General features: G+C 41.3%; 1 protein-coding gene and 1 long non-coding RNA gene across 2 annotated transcripts in view; one reads left to right on the top strand and one right to left on the bottom strand.

Annotated features, from left to right (window-relative positions):
- Positions 1–4412, bottom strand: part of LOC110494510 (protein kinase C delta type) — a 38553-nt gene extending 34141 nt beyond the window's left edge. Inside the window, exon 1 of the mRNA XM_021569639.3 lies at positions 3783–4412. The gene's annotated coding sequence lies outside the window, so the exon portion shown is untranslated. The remainder of the gene's footprint in view (positions 1–3782) is intronic.
- Positions 4413–8873: 4461 nt separating this feature from the next.
- Positions 8874–23283, top strand: LOC118940491 (uncharacterized). Its single transcript, XR_005037064.2, has 5 exons — positions 8874–9035; positions 11685–14677; positions 14969–15047; positions 21397–21639; positions 21761–23283. It is a non-coding gene; the product is annotated as an uncharacterized LOC118940491 (long non-coding RNA).
- The last annotated feature ends 1264 nt before the right edge of the window (positions 23284–24547 follow it).

The following is a 24547-nucleotide window of genomic DNA, read 5'->3' as shown; positions in this document are numbered from 1 at the left end:
TTCAAAGTTCTTAAAATGTTCCGTATTGACGGACCTTAATGTCTTACAGTAATGATGGACTGTCGTTTCCCTTTGCTTATTTGAGCTGTTCTTACTATAATATAGACTTGGTCTTTTACCAAATAGGGCTATCTTCTGTATAGCAACCCTACCTTGTCACAACACAACTGATTGGCTCAAACACATTAAGGAAAGAAATCCCACATGTTAACTTAACAAGGCACACCTGTGAATTGAAATGCATTCCAGGTGACTTCCTCATAAAAGCTGGTTGAGAGAATGCCAAGAGTGTGCAAAGCTGTCATCAAGGCAACGGGTAGCTGCTTTGAAGAATCTAAAATATAACATTTTTGCTTACTACATGATTCCATATGTTTCTACAATGTAGAAAATGGTAAAAAAAAAAAAAAAAAAAAATAGGAAATCACTTGAAACACATTCACCATTTTCTGCAGCTACTCTATTTTTTTTATTTTTTTTAACTCTCCCTATTATCTATCCTGATGCCTTATCAGACACTTTTTATTGCTTTCATGCACATACAGTTGGGCAAAAAAGTATTTAGTCAGCCACCAATTGTGCAAGTTCTCCCACTTAAAAAGATGAGAGGCCTGTAATTTTCATCATAGGTACACTTCAACTATGACAGACAAAATGAGAAAAGAAAATCCAGAAAATCACATTGTAGGATTTTTAATTAATTTATTTGCAAATTATGGTGGAAAATAAGTATTTGGTCACCTACAAACAAGTAAGATTTCTGGCTCTCACAGACTCTTCTTTAAGAGGCTCCTCTGTCCTCCACTCGTTACCTGTATTAATGGCACCTGTTTAAACTTGTTATCAGTATAAAAGACACCTGTCCACAACCTCAAACAGTCACACTCCAAACTCCACTATGGCCAAGACCAAAGAGCAGTCAAAGGACACCAGAAACAAAATTGTAGACCTGCACCAGGCTGGGAAGACTGAATCTGCAATAGGTAAGCAGCTTGGTTTGAAGAAATCAACTGTGGGAGCAATTATTAGGAAATGGAAGACATACAAGACCACTGATAATCTCCCTCGATCTGGGGCTCCACGCAAGATCTCACCCGGTGGGGTCAAAATGATCACAAGAACGGTGAGCAAAAATCCCAGAACCACACGGGGGGACCTAGTGAATGACCTGCAGAGAGCTGGGACCAAAGTTACAAAGCCTACCATCAGTAACACACTACGCCGCCAGGGACTCAAATCCTGCAGTGCCAGACGTGTCCCCCTGCTTAAGCCAGTACATGTCCAGGCCCGTCTGAAGTTTGCTAGAGAGCATTTGGATGATCCAGAAGAAGATTGGGAGAATGTCACATGGTCAGATGAAACCAAAATAGAACTTTTTGGTAAAAACTCAACTCGTCGTGTTTGGAGGACAAAGAATGCTGAGTTGCATCCAAAGAACACCATACCTACTGTGAAGCATGGGGGTGAAAACATCATGCTTTGGGGCTGTTTTTCTGCAAAGGGACCAGGACGACTGATCCGTGTAAAGGAAAGAATGAATGGGGCCATGTATCGTGAGATTTTGAGTGACAACCTCCTTCCATCAGCAAGGGCATTGAAGATGAAATGTGGCTGGGTCTTTCAGCATGACAATGATCCCAAACACACTGCCCGGGCAACAAAGGAGTGGCTTCGTAAGAAGCATTTCAAGGTCCTGGAGTGGCCTAGCCAGTCTCCAGATCTCAACCCCATAGAAAATCTTTGGAGGGAGTTGAAAGTCTGTGTTGCCCAGCAACAGCCCCAAAACATCACTGCTCTAGAGGAGATCTGCATGGAGGAATGGGCCAAAATACCAGCAACAGTGTGTGAAAACCTTGTGAAGACTTACAGAAAATGTTTAACCTCTGTCATTGCCAACAAAGGGTATATAACAAAGTATTGAGATAAACTTTTGTTATTGACCAAGTACTTATTTTCCACCATAATTTGCAAATAAATTCATTAAAACTACAAATGTGATTTTCTGGATTTTTCTTTCTAATTTTGTCTGTCATAGTTGAAGTGTACCTATGATGAAAATTACAGGCCTCTCTCATCTTTGTAAGTGGGAGAACTTGCACAATTGGTGGCTGACTAAATCGTTTTTTGCCCCACTGTATCTACCTCAAATACCTCATACCTCTAAACAATGATCTGGTACTCGCTGAAGCTCCATTCTTGTGTATTTTATTTAATTCTTCATGTAACTATTTTATTTTTAAACTTTGCATCATTGGAAAGGGCTCGTAAGCAAGCATTTCACAGTAAAGTCTACACTAGTTGTATTCAGCGCATGTGACAAATAAAATTTGATAAATACAGTTGGTAAAATGTATTATCATCTTTCTATACATTTCCTCTCAGTAGGCAGCACAGACAAATGTTGAAAAAAAGTCTGGGCCAGTGGTCACAAATTTGTAATTTCTAGGTTGCATAGACCCACTGTATTGTGTGGTGATTGACACCAACGACTGTAAATGACAACTTGTGGTTGTGGGCTTGTTTTGCAGAATTCCTAGATTACAAGGGGCACTAGCAAACACTAGTGACTCATGAGTGTGTAGTAACCACAGTAACATAGAAGAGTAATAACATTGTGGCATAAAGTCTAGAGAAAAATGATAGTGTACATCATGTACTTTGGTGGCAGCTGAAATGGGCCAGATCCTTCCACACAAATAACAATCCGTTCAGGAATACCTTGGGACCATATTGCAGCTCAAGGCCCATGGAAACTAAAGACTACAGGTCTTCACGTGTCCAAAAACTTGGACCGGGATGACAATCAGACCAAACTACATTTACTTATCTTTAAAAAAAATGGAGCCCTGAACCCAAATGGAGCAGAGGACAACTCAACCTAGACCCGTACCCTAACGGGTCTGGGTCTAGACCAGACCCAACTGGACTAGAGTGACAATTTATTTTTTCCCTCTTATCAGCCAAGTTGCTCTACTGGTTAAGGAACATGTTTTATATGTTGGCTAGGCCTTTTATAAGTAAAGAAATCCAGCTTATTAGCGTAAAATAAAATATGCTACAGGACCCGACCCAGACCTGAGGGACATGTTAGTATTCTTCAGCCCCCAATCCAGGGTCAGGTCTCGGGTATTACGGGTCCACCCGGACCCATGAAGACATCTAAACTAGACGAGGATGACCAAAAGTTGATTGATGATTCACTTTTATCAACTTAATTCTCACAAAAACGGAGAGTCCGTAATGCGCATTGAATTAACCTACTAACAACCAAAACGACATTTGACAGACCGTAAAATGAGGCTCCCAAAAGCAGGCGAGGAAAGTATATGAATAAGGATTCCCACAGAACATGGCTTACGTAACATGAACAGAGAGGAAATCATTATCTGAGAGCACAATGTTTGTTACCCACCAACCGCTTCGTTTTGACCCGGTTCGATGTATTGGTTTTTTTTTTGCTTTGAAGCGCACAAAGGTTTCCTAAAACTTTACCGCAGTGATTTTGTAGTAAAGAAACTTGTCCGATCGATCATTTTCAGCAATCAGCAGATGTGGTAGGTACTAAGTAGTGCCCCAAAGTATCAACAGAAAAAACGTTAAACCACTGTAAGATTTTATTGTAAAAAATAACAAAAAAACAATGCGCTTTTATCGAAAGTAACTCGTCCCGATCGTGACGTCAGTGTGCAATTCGACCGTGTCCTTTTACTGTCATTTTGTCAAATATTGAAGATTTCCTCCAATTGAGTTACAATTATTTAAATGTTAGGGAATCGACTTACCTTTATAAAGCGTTTAAAAGGGTCCCGATCAAGTTTGCTTTGACTTATTATGCTCTGCCCTGGTTTGTATTCTACACGGGGAATCTTCAGCGTGTTTAAGGAAGCATTCGCACGCAGCTCTCTCGCAGCCTGTCAGCTATGGAGTGCAGTGGTGGTGACGTCGTCCAGGTGCAATCCCAAGTAAAGAGAGAGAGGCAGAGCGTTTGATTTCGTGAAAGTCCAAAGTCAGAAATAGAGAGTACAGTACACAGAAAGGGATAATTGGCCACCAGTAGAACATTACTTCAAATTTTAGTCATAATCTATTTTGAGAGAGAGGTGTAAATGTTTTTGTGGTTTTACCACATTTTTACTTTTCACTGCTAGGAGACTTGCCTCAAAGAAGATATTCAGTTTTGTTGTTGTTGTAACAAACAGTATCAACAATGGTGCCTAAGATGCAGTCCTCTAAAAGCTCTAATATGTTTTTAGCCAATCTTTATATGTTGAAAATAAAACCCAGTAAAGCTCATGAATAGGCTACAGAATTCAAGGCTGCCTCTATTACTTTCCATGAAAATATGTATTTGGCAGAGGGTCATATAACCAGCAAACTGAACGAGGGCAGTGTACACACAAACAGAAAGCCTCTTACTCCACAGGTTAGAGCAGCCAGAAACACCCTTTGGAGGCCTGGCTAAACCATTGTGGCCCCACCTACATGCTCCCAGTCCTGTGGCCCAGCCATTTCTTCCTCCTTATCCACGCAGAGTAGAGTCATGTGCTGCTGAGTCATCATACCCCACACACCCCGCCCACCCACCTCTCTGGCTATAAGAGACAAAGAGCTGGTAAATTTAGCCAAACTGTCCCAGCTCCTATACGGCTATTTTTAGTCCCATTCAAAGTTTACGGATGACACACACACACTTGTACTTCTAATTGTAAGTGAATGCTGACACAGATTTGGTGTGTTAGACAATCACATCCATAAACAGCAGGGTGCTCTCCAGTATAAATCAAATACAGTGGTTTCTAATGAGGGGCCAGAGAAGGGTAATGACACAAAAATAACCCCATGGATGCTTTTGTGTCATACCTATGACTGTGGCATTGTTGTGAGAGAAGAAAGGAAAGAGTGTGTTATTAACATGTTTGTGTACTGTATAGAGGTAGCACATTGTTTTATATTTATTTGTATTTTATTTCACCTTTATTTAACCAGGTAGGCCAGTTGAGCGCAAGTTCTCATTTACAACTGTGACCTGGCCAAAATAATGCAAGGCAGACAAAAAACAACAACACACATGGGATAAACAAAAGTACATTCAATTACAATAGAAAAATCCACATACAGTGTGTGCAAATGGAGTTAGGAGGTAAGGCAATAAATAGGCCATAGTAGCGAAGTAATTACAATTTAGCAAATTAACACTGAAGTGACAGATGAGCAGATGATGATGTGCAAGTAGAACTACTGGTGTGCAAAATAACAAAAAAAGTAAATAAAAACAATATGGGATGAGGTAGATAGTTGGATGGGCTATTTACAGATGGGCTGTGTACATCTGCAGCGATCGGTGAGCTGCTCAGATAGCTGATGCTTAAAGTTAGTGAGGGAGATATAAGTCTCCAACTTCAGCGATTTTTGCAATTGGTTCCAGTCATTGTAGCAGAAAACTGTAAGGAAAGGCGGCCAAAGTAGGTGTTGGCTTTGGGGATGACCAGTGAGAATACTTTCTGGAGCGTGTGCTACAGGTGGGTGTTGTTATGGTGACCAGTGAGCTGAGATAAGGCAGATCTTTACCTAGCAAAGACTTATAGATTACCTGGAGCCAGTGGGTCTGGCGACGAATATGTAGCGAGGACCAGCCAACGAGAGCATACAGGTCGCAGTGGTGGGTGGTATATGGGGCTTTGATGACAAAAAGGATGGCACTGTGATAGACTGCATCCAGTTTGCTGAGTAGAGTACTGGAGGCTATTTTGTAAATGACGTCGCCGAAGTCAAGGATCAGTAGGATAGTCAGTTTTACAAGGGCATATTGGGCAGCATGAGTGAAGGAGGCTTTGTTGCGAAATAGGAAGCCAATTCTAGATTTGATTTTGGATTAGAGATGTTTAATATGAGTCTGGAAGGAGAGTTTACAGTCTATCCAGACACCTAGATATTTGTAGTTGTCCACATATTCTAAGTCAGAACTGTCCAGAGTAGTGATGATAGTTGGGCGGGTGGGTGGGGCAGCGATCGGTTAAAGAGCATGCATTTAGTTTTATTAGCGTTAAGAAGCGTTAAGAGCAGTTGGAGGCCACGGAAGGAGTGTTGTATGGCATTGAAGCTCGTTTGGAGGTTTGTTAACACAGTGTACAGTGACGGGCCAGATGTATGCAGAATGGTGTCGTCTGTGTAGAGGTGGATCAAGGAATCACCCTCAGCAAGAGCGACATCATTGATACAGTGCCTTGCGAAAGTATTCGGCCCCCTTGAACTTTGCGACCTTTTGCCACATTTCAGGCTTCAAACATAAAGATATAAAACTGTATTTTTTTGTGAAGAATCAACAACAAGTGGGACACAATCATGAAATGGAACGACATTTATTGGATATTTCAAACTTTTTTAACAAATCAAAAACTGAAAAATTGGGCGTGCAAAATTATTCAGCCCCCTTAAGTTAATACTTTGTAGCGCCACCTTTTGCTGCGATTACAGCTGTAAGTCGCTTGGGGTATGTCTCTATCAGTTTTGCACATCGAGAGACTGACATTCTTTCCCATTCCTCCTTGCAAAACAGCTCGAGCTCAGTGAGGTTGGATGGAGAGCATTTGTGAACAGCAGTTTTCAGTTCTTTCCACAGATTCTCGATTGGATTCAGGTCTGGACTTTGACTTGGCCATTCTAACACCTGGATATGTTTATTTTTGAACCATTCCATTGTAGATTTTGCTTTATGTTTTGGATCATTGTCTTGTTGGAAGACAAATCTCCGTCCCAGTCTCAGGTCTTTTGCAGACTCCGTCAGGTTTTCTTCCAGAATGGTCCTGTATTTGGCTCCATCCATCTTCCCATCAATTTTAACCATCTTCCCTGTCCCTGCTGAAGAAAAGCAGGCCCAAACCATGATGCTGCCACCACCATGTTTGACAGTGGGGATGGTGTGTTCAGCTGTGTTGCTTTTACGCCAAACATAACGTTTTGCATTGTTGCCAAAAAGTTCAATTTTGGTTTCATCTGACCAGAGCACCTTCTTCCACATGTTTGGTGTGTCTCCCAGGTGGCTTGTGGAAAACTTTAAACAACACTTTTTCTGGATATCTTTAAGAAATGGCTTTCTTCTTGCCACTCTTCCATAAAGGCCAGATTTGTGCAATATACAACTGATTGTTGTCCTATGGACAGAGTCTCCCACCTCAGCTGTAGATCTCTGCAGTTCATCCAGAGTGATCATGGGCCTCTTGGCTGCATCTCTGATCAGTCTTCTCCTTGTATGAGCTGAAAGTTTAGAGGGACGGCCAGGTCTTGGTAGATTTGCAGTGGTCTGATACTCCTTCCATTTCAATATTATCGCTTGCACAGTGCTCCTTGGGATGTTTAAAGCTTGGGAAATCTTTTTGTATCCAAATACGTCTTTAAACTTCTTCACAACAGTATATCGGACCTGCCTGGTGTGTTCCTTGTTCTTCATGATGCTCTCTGCGCTTTTAACGGACCTCTGAGACTATCATAGTGCAGGTGCATTTATACGGAGACTTGATTACACACAGGTGGATTGTATTTATCATCATTAGTCATTTAGGTCAACATTGGATCATTCAGAGATCCTCACTGAACTTCTGGAGAGAGTTTGCTGCACTGAAAGTAAAGGGGCTGAATAATTTTGCACGCCCAATTTTTCCGTTTTTGATTTGTTAAAAAAGTTTGAAATATCCAATAAATGTCGTTCCACTTCATGATTGTGTCCCACTTGTTGTTGATTCTTCACAAAAAAATACAGTTTTATATCTTTATGTTTGAAGCCTGAAATGTGGCAAAAGGTTGCAAAGTTCAAGGGGGCCAAATACTTTCGCAAGGCACTGTATATACAGAGAAAAGAGTCGGCCCGAGAAATGAACCCTGTGGTACCCCCATAGAGACTACCAGAGGTCCGGCAGGCCCTCCGATTTGACACACTGAACTCTATCAAAGAAGTAGTTGGTGAACCAGGCGAGGCAGTCATTTGAGAAACCAAGTCTGCCGATAAGAATACAGTGATTGACAGAGTCGAAAGCCTTGGCCAGATCGATGAAGACGGCTGCACAGTATTGTTTTTTATCGATTGTGGTTATGATATCGTTCAGTACCTTGAGCGTGGCTGAGGTGCACCCATGACCAGCTCGGAAACCGGATTGCACAGCGGAAAAGGTATGGTGGGATTCGAAATGGTCAGTGATCTGTTTGTTAACTTGACTTTCAAAGACTTTGGAAAGGCAGGGCAGGATGGATATAGGTCTGTAACAGTTTGGGTCTAGAGTGTCACCCCCTTTGAAGAGGGGGATGACCGTGGCAGCTTTCCACTCTTTAGGAATCTGTGACGATACGAAAGAGAGGTTGAACAGACTAGCAATAGGGGTTGCAACAATGGCGGCAGATCATTTTAGAAAGAGAGGGTCCACATTGTCTAGCCCAGCTGATTTGTACGGGTCCAGGTTTTGCAACTCTTTCAGAACATATGATATCTGGATTTGGGTGAAGGAGAAGCTGGGGAGGCTCGGGCAAGTAGCGGAGCTGTTGGCCGGGGTTGGGGTAGCCAGGAGGAAAGCATGGCCAGCCATAGAGAAATGCTTATTGAAATTCTCGACAAAGTTCCATTCCCTGGAAGGCAATGTAAATGTTATTGTACATGGTTCCAAGGCTGTACTATTTCACACACACAATATGTTTCAGTTAGGTTATTTCCCTAAAGTGTGCATGTGTTTGACATGTACAGTGTAATCAACCTAGTGTAAAAGAGATGACTCTGGCTTTTGTAAATGCTTTGTTTTAGTCCAATTTGTCTCCTGTGCTGTCATTAAATTCAAGTGTTGAAACAGTGATACGACTGAATTTGGTTGTGTTCTGTACCCTTCATTTAGCTCTGATGCTGTGTGGTATATCACTCCTGTATCTCCTGCCTGCCCTGGATATTGTGCAACTGTATATTCATATTGGCACTGGTCGTTAGGGCAGGGTGCACAGATGTTTCCCACGGCGATGCCTGCTGCTGTCGTCCCTGTGGTGCCAGGGCAAACATCAGGGTGAGTAACGAGAGGAAGGGATGAATGAAGGGGAACTCTACAACACATAAAACAGGAAATAAATTATCCTTTCATCATGACCTCCGCTATGGACGGAGCAAGCCTTTCTCTATGTTCCTCCCTTGTTTCTATAGCATCCATTCTCACTTCTTCTTTGTGTCCTGTCATTTTCTCTTCCTCTTCACGTCTTGATTCACATGTCCTTGTTTATTTGAGCTTCATGAAAACACAGAACTGCTCTTAAACTGACACAGTGGCTTTCTGTATGAATCGGCTACTGTTTGTTTGTATGTGTGTGTCTGTGCGTGTATTAAATTGGCTTACACACAAGCATGAGATAAACCAGACCACTGTTCTCTGGCCAACACAGTTGTTTTACCCATATATGGAGACAGTGTGTGAGTGTCAAACAGTGAAGCACTTCATAGAATACACTCTCTCAAAGCAGCAAAAGTTCACTTTCCTCTTTTAGCCACTGACTAACAGATGTTTTAATCTAGAACAAATGGCTTGTCCATCTGTTTCATATGCTTTACATGCCATGCTAACCTATACTGTGTATAACATCAAGGGCCTGATTATCAAATGGACACTGGTACATTCTGTTTTTAATGCACAACATACAGTTGAAGTCGTAAGTTTACATACACTTAGGTTGGAGTCATTAAAACATGTTTTTTCAACCACTCCACAAATTTCTTGTTAATAAACTATAGTTTTGGCAAGTCGTTTAGGACATCTACTTTGTGCATGACACAAGTAATTTTTTCAACAATTGTTTACGGACAGATTATTTCACTTATTTCACTGTATCACAATTCCAGTGGGTCAGAAGATTACAAACACTAAGTTGACTGTGCCTTTAAACAGTTGGGAAAATTCCTGAAAATTATGTCATGGCTTTAGAAGCTTCTGAGAGGCCAATTGACATCATTTGAGTCAATTGGAGGTGTACCTGTGGATCTATTTCAAGGCCTACCTTCAAACTCAGTGCCTCTTTGCTTGCCATCATGGGAAAATCAAAAGAAATGATCCAAGACCTCAGAAAAATAATTGTAGACCTCCACAAGTCTGGTTCATCCTTGGGAGCAATTTCAATACGCCTGAAGGTACCACGTTCATCTGTACAAACAATAGTACGCAAGTATAAACACCATGGGACCACGTAGCCGTCATACCGCTCAGGAAGGAGATGCGTTCTGTCTCCTAGAGATGAGCGTGCTTTGGTCCGAAAAGTGCAAATCAATCCCAGAACAACAGCAAAGGACCTTGTGAAGATGCTGGAGGAAACGGGTACAAAAGTATCTATATCCACAGTAAAACAACCTATATCGACATAACCTGAAAGGCCACTCAGCAAGGTAGAAGCCACTGCTCCAAACCGCCACAAAAAAGCAAGACTACGGTTTGCAATTGCACATGGGGACAAAGATCGTACTTTTTGGAGAAATGTCCTCTGGTCTGATGAAACAAAATAGAACTGTTTGGCCATAATGACCTACATTATGTTTTGAGGAAAAAGAGGGAGGCTTGCAAGACGAAGAACACCATACCAACCGTGAAGCACGGGGGTGGCCACATCATGTTGTGGGGGTGCTTTGCTGCAAGAGGAACTAGTGCACTTCACAAAATAGATGGCGTCATGAGGAAGGAAATTTATGTGGATATATTGAAGCAACATCTCAAGACATCAGTCAGGAAGTCAAAGCTTGTTTGCAAATGGGTCTTCCAAATGGACAATGACCCCAAGCATGCTTCCAAATTTGTGGCAAAATGGCTTAAGGACAACAAAGTCAAGGTATTGGAGTGGCCATCACAAAGCCCTGACCTCAATCACATAGAAAATTTGTGGGCAGAACTGAAAAAGCGTGTGCGAGCAAGGAGGCCTACAAACCTGACTCAGTTACACCATCTCTGTCAGGAGGAATGGGCCAAAATTCACCCAGCTTGTGGAAGGCTACCCGAGTCGTTTGACCCAAGTTAAACTATTTAAGGGCAATGCTACCAAATACTAATTGGTGTATATAAACTTCTGAAATCATTCTCTCTACTATCATTCTGAAATGTCATAATTCTTATAATAAAGTGGTGATCCTAACTGACTTAAGACAGGGAGTTTTTACTAGATTTAAAAGTCAGGAATTGTGAAAAACTGAGTTTAAATGTATTTGGCTAAGGTGTATGTAAACTTCCGACTTCAACTGTATGCTCTGTCCCAAATCTGAAAGAGTTATGTCCTATTGGTGAACACATTATCCCTTCGTATGTACTGTACTCTCCATTTCTATTGGTAGCCCTTTAGCCCTTTCCTGCAGTCAAATGACCTTGTGGGTTCATGGGTGGAATGTTAATATTTTTTATAATTTCATAATTCATAAACATTATAATTCAGTCTCCTGTGATGTATATAAAGTGTAATATTGGGATACAAACTCAAAATGTAATACATTTCAACTATATATCTGGTATGCTAAACAATTTCTCTCTCTCTCTTTTTTCTACATCTCTACATCTGTCTACAATCCTTCTGATTGTGCAGCACTCAAACAATGACACATTGTAACTTCTGAATGTGCTTCTGAAACTTTCTGAGGAGGTACAGACAGGAAGTGTCATTGTATATCTTTAGAGCTCCTTTCTCACCTTTAGGACTCTACAGAACACAGAGAATCAAAGACAGAGGAAGAGAGAGAAAGAGAGAGGGAGAGGTCTACCACCTGGGAACGAATGGGGACATGCTCGAGGAGAAGGAGAGCACAAAGGACATGGATGGATTCTGAAAAGTAGAGTAAGCCCACTGGGCACACACTGGTTAAATCAACTTTGTTTCCACTTACTTTTAATTAAATTATGTTGAACCAATGTGGAATAGATGTTGAATTGACGTTTGTGCCCAGTGGGAGGTGTATTTCATGTTTAGGTTCTTTCGAAAAGGGACATTTTTCCTGTTGTTTCTGTTTCTGTTTCCCTGCCTCTCTTTCTTTCCTTCTCAGCACTAACTTAGTATTGGATCACGGTGACTTCAGGGATTGTGGTAACTAGAACAACCCCATTTATTTCTCCATCTTTCCTTCACTGTTCTCTCTGATCTCAGTAACTCAATCTTTTTGAAAAATATTTAGCCAACATATCCAAACATACTGTACCTCTACTTCAGTCGTGAACCCTGCTACATCTTAATTTTCCCTCAACCCCTGCTACCTACTTCTTCCAGTTTTGTCCTCGCTCACTCTGTCAAGTATCCCCTCGTTCCTTCTCTCCTCACTGACCTGAATAAGGTTCTGGTAGTTTGTATACTCTGAGACAAACCCAGGCTTTGAGGTGGTTTCAGAAGACCTGGATGGATCAGCCATTGAAGTGAAAACAAGGTACTTATGTTTAGCGTTGAAAACGAATTAGGCCAAAATGTTTTGTGCTGTTTCTTTAACTTTAATTATTCATACAAACTGCTGCGTTACTTTCCTTGGTGTGCTGGTCGGTTGGGACTCTGGGAAACTCTTTGATATAGCTAATTACCGTACCTCAGTTGTGTCATATTACCATCAGTTCTAGCCGGGAAGCAGGGTGGGCACAAAGACACTAAGGGATACATGCATCTATAGAGATAGAATCTGAAGCTACAGAAGACTTCAGGTAGAGTCCACAAGCGGTGTGTATCATAAACCCCTCACAATGGAAATGAGCTCATGTCTACTTTACTATCAGATTTTGAGAGTACAATCATTTGAATAATGAGGGCCATTCGGTGCATACAAATGTCTGCATAGGACTACAGATGGTCTGATGGAGAAGAGTTTAATATCTCTGGAACCACCTGAACATAACAATCACATAAGCTGTGCAGAAGCACACCCAATGACTGTGTTATAGTTTTAAGATACATTCATCATGGGTGATAACAGAAACAACACCATTTAAGCACAGCAAATGTGCAGGCTCGTTTACTGAACACCAGCCAAAACTCCACAATCCCAGTTGTGTTCCTTCACTGGGAGTAAACTCATTACACTGTGACATTCCAGAACAGGCTGATATTTTTGCTTCACAATGTGAGTCTCTCTCTCTGTCTCTCTCCCTCAAATTTGTATTGGTGGATCGCAACACCGCCACCTACCGAACTGGAGTGTGAGGCCATTCACATGTGTCTGCATGCGTGCACACGTGTTCAATTAAGGGAAGGCTCCAGGTGCGTTGGGAAAACAGGCTGCTTTCCTATTTCGCCACCAGAGGGAGCCTATGTACAGCCCCATCCTGATGCTCCAGAATACTAGTGATCTTAATGCTCCACAGATATAATAAATCATTATGTTTGGTAAGTGTATTTTTTCCCCAAACGAGGTTAGCCGAAATCACGCCCCGTATTCTAGCATACATACGTCCACGTCATTGGTCAACAACACAAGAGTGGTGATTTGATAGATTCGGAGAGCCTCTATCAGGCAGGTGCCTTCAAAAGACAGGAGAAAATGATTATCGGTCCTGCAGCCCGCAATTTGGTGCGTTCCTGAATGTGGCCATTCCTGCATCTGCAGGAACGCCCCCCTGGGTGAAGGACACTTTCTACCGGTGTACGGCTAGCTAGCTACCACAGAAGTATAAAGAGGGGTTCCTGCAGATGCAATAATGCCCACATGCAGGAAATCCCCGAATTGCGGGTCACAATTGCACCCTCCTCGAAAAGTAGGCGCGTGCGGTGACTACAATCAAAATACAGGAGAAAATGTGATCGAACTCATTGAAGTACCAAAATTACCTTGTTAACGAGATGTTTAAGCTTTTAATTTGCCGTATTATTGCTGGAAAAAGTACAAACATAATGTGTGGTAACTGTACATTACTGGCTTAAATAATGTCCTTGCAAAACTTGCTCTAAAAATGTGATTTTAGCAAGCATGGATGCTGCAAACGATACAGCGCGCAATGAATGCTTCAAACACGGTACTGTGAGTTAAGACTATTTTCAAAACTCTTGGCTATTGTAGTTAGCTAGCTGACAGGATAAACTTGATATTATACATGATTTGTGTTATATTATCTCTGTCGGCAAGTGTAGGCCTAGCTGTAATATTATGTAGAAAGGTTAACAAATTGTAGTTAGGTTGATCGAAACGTTTTCAGGATAGAGTATAGAGAGCATCTGGGTCAACAATTGGAGAGACTGGTTTCAGACTAGGGCCCAGTCCCAAATGGACCCCCCACCATATGCACTTGTGGAGTTCTGAAATGATTTGACAGGTGCAATCAATATGGTAGTAGCTCCACCTTGTTATCCCCTGATAGGCTAGTTTGAAGCTTCATCATATTGCATCTACCAATCAAATATTATCAGATCTCTACAAGTGCATAGGGTCTAGGGGTCCACTTGAGATAGGGCCTAGAGTGGCAAAAGTCTGCGTGATGAAAAAAAGAGACATTCTGTAGCAAACCTACTCCAAGATGTGTGGAGATAGGGCTTTGTTAATAAAAAACAAGGGAAATGACTTGAATGACTAAGCTACTAAATTCAAGATTTTAATGTACTCTGCTTTTCTTTCATCCAAATACAAGGCTGCTGTGGTGTGGGTGTGTGTGTGACTTTCAAACAGCTTCCAGTCACAAATGCAAGCTGCACCTGTGCAACTTCAAACCTCAGTTAGTAAACAGTGAGTGACAAACTAACAAAATAAGGGAACATCCTAATAGTCTTAAGTGGCTACGCCTTTTTGTCCTTCTCTTCATCTGGATAGAGTGTAGACTTCTAAATGTTCACTGCTAAATGTGTAAATGTAGTCTGCAGCAATGTAAAATAACTGGATAAGTAAAAGCATAATCTGAGAAGACATTCAATGTAGATAACGGGGAAAGGATGATAAAATGCAGGTGTTAAACGTGCAAGTCATTATACTGTACTTATTTATGTTAACAATATCTTGAATATTACTCTTACTTGTCAGATTTCACGATTGGCAAACACAAAGATGAGTACAGATGAGGCATGCAATGACCAGCCCAAGGAAAATCAGCAAAGAAGTGGTGAGTGAATAACCATTCCAGTCTGTAGGTGTAGCCTACTGTGTAGTCCAAGGCATGCTCCCTCTAACCACCTTGTTTCCCTATCTCTGTTTCTCCCTTGCCGGAGGGCCTGAGGCCTGATGACTCCTGTCACAATTCACTTGATGCAAATCACCATGTGAAAAGAGAGAGAAATACGCAATAAACCAATCTATTAATTTATTAAATAAAAATGGATAATAACAGGCCTGCTATAGGGTTACTGCTAGTCCTACATGGCTTGCTGTCATGTATACAGTTAATAACAGTAAGTGCAGTCATTTTAACAGTAACATTCTGTCTTCGGGCATACCATTGGAGAGGCGTGCAAGATATTTGCCGGCCCGTATCTATGCCAGTTTGGCAACGCTTTCCCACGTCAGGAAGAAGAATGAAGCGTCGGTGCGAGCGCAGACATTGACATCCATGTTTGGTTTTGATTCGGAGGGGGGGGGGGTTGCATCTAACAATTGGATTTGATTATTTATTGGGCACCGCTAGGCCACGCAAACAACATTCCTTATCAAAAGCGCCCACGGATATACACTCTGACATGGAAAAAGCATCGCCAAACAACAGGCACAAGTCGGCAAATAAATCTCAAGGTAGCTAAATGTTATACAACAATACAGAGCAATGAAAGCAAATCCATGTGTCTGTTTTGCTCATTCAGCATCTACTGACTGACTTGGCTGTCTCAGTGGCTGCAGAAAATCCAGAGGTATTGCTGCTGTAAGAAATACAGTATTTAATCAACTTCAGCACTCTGCTTTGGTACATCAAATATTCACATGAAAAGTATTGTTTAACTATAAACAAAAATAAAATAGCCACTATTTTACCTCCTGTATCTTCAGAAACTCAGCCCTCCAGTGTTTGTAGGTATTTGTATAACTGGACCACAGCAGGCTGGCGCTTGCATGGAGCTCCTGTGTGCCCTACTAGACAAGTGCAGCGGTCTATCTCCATGTTCACAGTATCAAATAAAATACAATTTTATCAAATCAAATTTTATTGGTCACATACACATATTTAGCAGATGTTATTGCGGGTGTAGAGAAATGCTTGTGTTTCTAACTCCAACAGTGCAGTAGTATCTAACAATTCACACATCTACAAGTCAAAGAATGGAATTAAGAAATATATAAATATTAGGATGAGCAATGTCAGAGTGGCATTGGCTAAAATACAGTAGAATAGAATACAGTATATACATATGAAATGAGTAAAGCAGTATGAAAACACTATTAAAGTGACCAGTGAATGCCATGTCTATGTATATAGAGCAGCAGCCTCTGTGCAGGGTTGCGTAACCGGGTGGTAGCCGGCTAGTGATGGCTATTTAACAGTCTAATGGTCTTGAGATGGAAGCTGTTTTTCAGTCTCTCGGTCCCAGCTTTGATGCACCTGTACTGACCTCACCTTCTGGATGGTAGAGGGGTGAACAGGTCATGGCTCAGGTGGTTGATGTCCTTGATGATCTTTTTGGCCTTCCTGTGGCATCGGGTGCTGTAGGTGTCCTGGAGGGCAGGCAGTGTGCCCCCGGTGATGCGTTGGGCAGACCGCGCCATCCTCTAGATACAGTGCCTTGCGAAAGTATTCGGCCACCTTGAACTTTGCGACCTTTTGCCATATTTCAGGCTTCAAACATAAAGATATAAAACTGTATTTTTTTGTGAAGAATCAACAACAAGTGGGACACAATCATGAAGTGGAACGACATTTATTGGATATTTCAAACTTTTAACAAATCAAAAACTGAAAAATTGGGCGTGCAAAATTATTCAGCCCCTTTACTTTCAGTGCAGCAAACTCTCTCCAGAAGTTCAGTGAGGATCTCTGAATGATCCAATGTTGACCTAAATGACTAATGATGATAAATACAATCCACCTGTGTGTAATCAAGTCTCCGTATATATGCACCTGCACTGTGATAGTCTCAGAGGTCCGTTAAAAGCGCAGAGAGCATCATGAAGAACAAGGAACACACCAGGCAGGTCCGAGATACTGTTGTGAAGAAGTTTAAAGCCGGATTTGGATACAAAAAGATTTCCCAAGCTTTAAACATCCCAAGGAGCACTGTGCAAGCGATAATATTGAAATGGAAGGAGTATCAGACCACTGCAAATCTACCAAGACCTGGCCGTCCCTCTAAACTTTCAGCTCATACAAGGAGAAGACTGATCAGAGATGCAGCCAAGAGGCCCATGATCACTCTGGATGAACTGCAGAGATCTACAGCTGAGGTGGGAGACTCTGTCCATAGGACAACAATCAGTCGTATATTGCACAAATCTTGCCTTTATGGAAGAGTGGCAAGAAGAAAGCCATTTCTTAAAGATATCCATAAAAAGTGTCGTTTAAAGTTTGCCACAAGCCACCTGGGAGACACACCAAACATGTGGAAGAAGGTGCTCTGGTCAGATGAAAACAAAATTGAACTTTTTGGCAACAATGCAAAATGTTATGTTTGGCGTAAAAGCAACACAGCTGAACACACCATCCCCACTGTCAAACATGGTGGTGGCAGCATCATGGTTTGGGCCTGCTTTTCTTCAGCAGGGACAGGGAAGATGGTTAAAATTGATGGGAAGATGGATGGAGCCAAATACAGGACCATTCTGGAAGAAAACCTGATGGAGTCTGCAAAAGACCTGAGACTGGGACGGAGATTTGTCTTCCAACAAGACAATGATCCAAAACATAAAGCAAAATCTACAATGGAATGGTTCAAAAATAAACATATCCAGGTGTTAGAATGGCCAAGTCAAAGTCCAGACCTGAATCCAATCGAGAATCTGTGGAAAGAACTGAAAACTGCTGTTCACAAATGCTCTCCATCCAACCTCACTGAGCTCGAGCTGTTTTGCAAGGAGGAATGGGGGAAAAATGTCAGTCTCTCGATGTGCAAAACTGATAGAGACATACCCCAAGCGACTTACAGCTGTAATCGCAGCAAAAGGTGGCGCTACAAAGTATTAACTTAAGGGGGCTGAATACTTTTGCACGCCCAATTTTTCAGTTTTTGATTTGTTAAAAAAGTTTGAAATATCCAATAAATGTCGTTCCACTTCATGATTGTGTCCCACTTGTTGTTGATTCTTCACAAAAAAATACAGTTTTATATCTTTATGTTTGAAGCCTGAAATGTGGCAAAAGTTCGCAAAGTTCAAGGGGGCCAAATACTTTCGCAAGGCACTGTAGCCCTGCGGTTGCGGGTGGTGCAGTTGCCATACCAGGCGGTCATACAGCCTGACAGGATGCTCTCAATTGTGCATCTGCAAACTTTTGTGAGTGTTTTAGGGGCCTAGCCAAATACCTTCAGCCTCCTGAAGTTGAAGAGGCGCTGTTGCGCCTTCTTCCCCACACAGACCTGACATGGTCTGTGTGGGTGGACCATTTCAGATAGCGGTTGATGTGTACGCTGATGAACTTGGTGGCACTGTGTTATCCTCAAAGCGGACGAAGAAGGTGTTTAGCTTGTCTGGGAGCAAGACGTCGGTATCCGCAACGTGGCTTGTTTTCCCTTTGTAAATCGTGATTGTCTGTAAACCTTGGAACATACGTCTCGCGTCTGAGTCGTTGAATTGCAACTCCACTTTGTCTCTGTACTGACATTTTGCCTGTTTGATTGCCTTATGGAAGGAATAACTACACTGTTTATATTTGACCATATTCCCAGTCACCTTGCTATGGTTAAATGTGGTGATTTGCACTTTCAGTTTTGTGTGGATGCTGCCGTCTTTCTGCGGTTTCTGGTTTGGGTAGGTTTTAATAGTCACAGTGGGAACAACATCCCCTAAACACTTCCTTATGAACGCAACGTGTCAATGTTACTCTGAGGCTACCCGGAACATATCCCAGTCCGCGTCCCAGTCCATTTTGAAGCATGGATTCAGATTGGTCACACCAGCGTTGAATAGACCTTAGCACAGGTACTTCCTATTTGAGTTTCTGCTTATGGGAAGGGAGGAGCAAAATGGAGTCGTGATCTGATTTACCGAAGGGAGGGCAGGGGAGGGTCTTGTAGGCATCCCGAAAGGGGGATTATCGGTGATCAAGCATTTTAATAGCGCGAGTACTACAGTCAATGTGTTAGTAGAACTTCAGTAGCATTTTCCTCAGATTTGCTTTGTTAAAATCCCCAGCTACAATCAATGCAGCCTCAGGATATGTGGTCAACAGTTTGCACAAAGTCCAATGTAGTTCCTTGAGGGCCATCGTGGTATCGGCTTGAGGGGGAATATACATGGCTGTGACTATTACCAAAGAGAATTCTCTTGGGAAGTCTCATGACGTTGGCCTGGGGGGAGGTTTATGACAGTCATAAATACCTCTTTCCCCCCTTTTTCCTATCTCTACCCTACTGATGTTACATTTTCAAACCCCTTGGTTGACATAGAGATTCTGGGAACATCAGTAGGTGGGGGTAAATTAACTATATTCAGGTAATCCGACCTATTGAACATATGCGGTGGTACTTAATGAATATGATGTCAGTTTGGTTGTCATCTGAGACATTCTCATCAATGATAAGATGACATAAACTCTACAGTGGAAAGTCCACACATCAGAGTGATCGGATTCACATGGAATTGTTGTTCAATTTAAATGTTTGAATATGAAATTATTCGTGATGGGATGAAATGTGATTTTAGCTTCTAAAATGTGAGAATTGGGTTTTCATAGGGTTAGGGCTCTGCTCAATCAGCGGCCCACCCCTGTGAAGAGTCATGGGTTATAAAACTTTTCAGACACACCCTTCTCGCTCCACTATTTAAAACCTTGACGACAATATAACCTTCTGTTCCGAGGATGTGAGGGCGACGGTCCGATGTCAGAATGGTTCAGATAATAACTACAGAACGAGCGTGAGCTTTGGTTGCGAATGGTATGAACTTTGAACTCTTATTCACTACAGAAGTGATACCCCCTAGCTGTTGAGTTAGCAACAGCAGCTGCAAACGTAGGTTAGGAAGGAACAGACAGAGTATCCCGTCTATCACACAACGACGTTACTACAATGTATCCAATTGACCACCAGAGACATTCTTCAAAGGACAAAGGACTCGGTTTGGCAACACGGCCTTCCATCTACCACCAAACCTACCGAATCGCATCTCAGAGTAAATAATTATTGCATTTTCCTTTTCCAAATGAGCGGTAATTTAGAATGCATAAGATACTGTATTTACAATAGCACAGCTTCTACCTTTGTCCCTCAGTCTTCCCGCTCTTTCACTCAAACCCAGAACCTTTCCTTTGTGTAACCAGCTGTCATATCTGTTCCGCCCGCTAGGGACATTTTCCTTTATGACGTAATTTGTAATCAAGTTATGATTAATTATGTGTATATGTAATTCTGTGTGATTAGTTAGGTATTTGGTAATTAAATAATTAAACCCAATTTTTGTATTACTGATTCAACTTTTTAGCCAGGGTTCGTGACGATAACCAAGAATTTACAACTTTCAGATGAGACTGAATTAAGGTGACGATTAATATTGACTGCTATTGATGTAATATATTACTAGGTCTTTAAGAGTTTATTCGGAAGATAACAGCTCTATAAATATTATTTTGTGGTGCCCTGACTAGTTAATCACATTTACATGATTAGCTCAATCAGGTAATATTAATTACGGAGAAATTATTTTATAGAATAGCATGTCATATCACTTAATCCGGTATAGCCAAAGACACGACAGAAGTAATACGGTTGGAATTGAATTGTGAAGTATTCTAGGTCGGGTGAACAAAAGGACTTGGGTTTCTGTACGTTATCCCAATCGCACCAAGAGTAGTTAATTATGAAACATACATCACCACCTTTGAGGGCCTTCAACTGTTGAAGGAAGTCCTGAGGAAGAGGTCAGGCTGGTCCTCGCCTCATCATTACAGATGACTGCAATGCAGAGAGGGGAGCATTAGGAAAGGCATTTCTAGGGGCCAAACTGCTCCTCTACACGTCCCACCTAGTCCAGGCAGTGTGGAGGTGACTGTGGAGCAAGGAGAGTGGAGTAGACTGTCTTCGAAGACAATTTATGCAAGGGAAGAGATGGTTGAGCCCCTGTATCAGCAGCCAAAACACAACCCAGTTGTTGCCGGGTTAGTGTAGTATAACAGTATAATGAGGTGTGATCTATTAGCTTGTGCTTTGTTCAGTCATTTTTAATGATAAAACCAAGTCTTGCTGGTCAGTTTTAGTCTTATATAAATGTACCCAGTCCTTGTTTGGGATATGTTGTTATTTGGGGAAACACTTTCCCTTATGTTGTCAGCAATATGCAATAGTACAAGACATTGTTCAATTACTTTACCCTAATTACAGGTACAAGAAATTCACAGCCTACTTAGATCAACTGTTCAGTCGTCGTGAGTGTTGAGCACTCAGCTATCGGGAGGGAACCACACAACTTTGTGGAGGCATAAATGCGTGTCCTTGCTGACATTGCGCCTAGAGGCCTACTATAAGGCACCGATGACAAATGTTGCCCTTGGCCACTGGGAAACGTTCCAGCGCTCATGTTTTCTGTCCCAGGAGAGCAACGTCAACCCATCTGACATTAATCAGGTAAGATGTGCTAAATACAGGTTCGCAATATTACAAAACTCCATCATGTGGTCTTTTATTACTTGTTGTATCTTATAGCTTGCATTATAAGTTGTCTATCCTCTCTCCTAATGTCTGCCAGATGGGGGAGAAATAATGAAGGCCACCACACCAGGCCAGCAAGATGGCGCCGACAGACATGGCAGCTCTGCTTCTAGCTCCTTAGCAACTTTGCAGTATTTTGTTTTTTTTGGTGTGTTATTTCTTACATTATTAGCCCAGAATGTTTTTTATGTTATTACGTACAGCCGGAAATAACTTTTGGATATCAGAGCGGCGGTAACTCGCCAGCATTACAATAGGAATACGACTTTCCTGAATTGGATCCTTCATTCGTACCACCCAGGCAATTGAACTTATCCTATGCTGCTCCAAGACACCTTGGAGAAGAAAGATTCGGAGTGGACTTCTAATCCGACTCAGGAGGTGAAGAGTTACAGAGGGGTATAAGTGGGGTGTGAGCAGCTCGTCCTTGATTGCAAGGACAAGGATGAGAGGCACAGCCAGCCCACGCACACCCACTGAACTGAACGCTGTCCCACCCCGCCCTGTGCTCAGCCCCTCAGATCTTTCTCTCCCTCTAAAGATCTAAGGTATTTTCCTCTCCAGATCTCAGGTCTGGTCTCAGGCTATTTCGGTCTACTGCTATTTCTAGACAGTAGACAGGGCTCAAGCACCAACAGTGTTGTGTGCCTAACCATTTCTTGATCTACAAATACACCTGCATATCAGAGAGAGGGGATACGTGTTTGTTTTAACTTAATTTCAAGTGACTCTTTAACAGTCTAAATGGTTCGAGAACCACCTGCACAGGTATCAGTTTGTTTATTATGACTTTATCCCCCTGACTTTGTTATTTATATAGTCCCAGTAACTCTGTCATATCTATTGCAACACTATTGATTCTGATCAAATATACGTTCTTTCTTTGTCTTAAGTACAGAGGAAATAATTTTCTGATGAGTTTATTTACTGTACTTTTTAACTACATACTGTACATCAACATTTACAATGCCGAATGATATGCATGTTAGAGGTATAATCCCATAACACTATTGACATAACCCATAAACACCGGTATGAAGAACACATGTATTGGCTAAGTGTAGATATACAGGACATACGCATGACAAGCTGCATTTTGAACAGACTACTGTAAAATGTACTCTGACAAGCCTGACAGGATAGTCAGTTAACATATGATCTCAAAGAAGCAGAATTAGTAAAGAGTGATGTCATCAGCATCTAAAAAATAAAAACAAGGCAAATAATGTTTCTCTTGAAAATTGACTGTTGGTGCTAAAACTGATATAGGTATTTTTAGTTTTGCCATTTTCTTTGCATTAGTTTTTTTTTATAGACTAATTTTGTATATGTAATTTATATACAATAATAATAATACAATGTCGTCGAGAGTGTTTAGATTATGGTATTAACCTACTTGTTAATGAATTGTACAGTACAGTCCATAAACAGCATGCCAAAAGGCATCAACATGGCACCTTCACATATTCTTTAGTGATTGCAAAAAGACACTGGAATCACATGGATTTAAGGTGATAGGATGTTATGTGTGTTATATAAATGAATAGGACTCTTTGCTAAGTTTAGAGCATTTTTTTTTTATATCTACCTGGAAGAGATTGGCACTTAAGACATAATTAATTGTACTGTTGAGGAAGCTCCTCCGAAAAGATAGTTTACCAAGCCACCAATTACTTGACACAGAAAGACGTTAAGCTACACTAAAGATACCCTTAAAATATATATTTTACGTAAGTAACATTACTTTAAAAAAGTAGTTCACTACCAAACTACTTTGTGAAGAAGTATTATATGTAAATGACTAGAAATTGCAAGAAGAGATCACGTCGGGGTCATATGTTAACATAAATAAATACCAAAAAATAAATTCCAGGTGAGAATTACGCAGGTCTGATGCCGAAAAGGAAAGGAAATGATTGCCTACTTCCCCCATATTTTCATTTATTTTAGCAAAACAAGTAGTGTGTAGTTTCAGTAGTTAGTTACACCACTACAATAAAATAAAAGATTGATACAATCTATAAAAGATTGTATCATGAAGGAGAGGCAATGCAGGTTCCAATTTCATCAAGTAGAAAGGGAAGAGGTAGAAAGGATGCTGTTGTCTCTTTCGGATGAAAAGTCACCTGGTACAGAGTTACAGCTAACCAAATATCGACCCCAATCTCTCATATTTTTAATAAGTGCTTCATGTATGGGGTGTGCCCAGAAGTCTGGAAAGAGTCAAAAGGTATTCCACTACCTAAGGATAAAAAAATCTCCATTCACTTGTCCTAATAGTCATCCTATAAGCTTGCTGCCTGTGTTAAGTAAATTATTGGAAAGAATTGTATCTGTACAAGGATGATTTCTCATGTAATGGTCTGATAACGGGTTTCCAGCATGCATGCAAAGAAGAGCATTCTACGAGTACGGCCTTAGCACAAATGACAGATGATTGGTTAAAGATTATGGATGATAGAAAGGAAGTAAGTTGGTGCAGTGTTGCTGGATTTCAGTGCTGTTTTTGATGTAATTGATCATGAACTGTTACTAGGACAACTCAAATGTTATGGTTTTAAGGAAGCAGCTCTATCCTGGATGGTATCTATCCTGGAGAAATCAAAACATGTTCTTTAATGGTAGCTTTTCAGATATTAAATTACATTGTGGTGTTCCTCAAGGAAGCTGCCTAGGCCCACTGCTCTACTCTATCTTTACTAATGATTTACCTTCAGTAATGAACAAATCAAGAGTGGTCATGTATGCTGATGACTTTACAATGTATAGTGCAGCATCAGAATGTAATGAGCTAACAGATGTACTGAGCAGTGAACTAAGAATG

Source organism: Oncorhynchus mykiss, chromosome 17 (genome assembly GCF_057628025.1).
Source record: "Oncorhynchus mykiss isolate SJ-2025 chromosome 17, ASM5762802v1, whole genome shotgun sequence".
NCBI classification, from domain to species: domain Eukaryota; kingdom Metazoa; phylum Chordata; class Actinopteri; order Salmoniformes; family Salmonidae; genus Oncorhynchus; species Oncorhynchus mykiss.
Note: the sequence above shows the minus strand (reverse complement) of the source record. Positions and strands in the feature narration are given on the sequence as shown.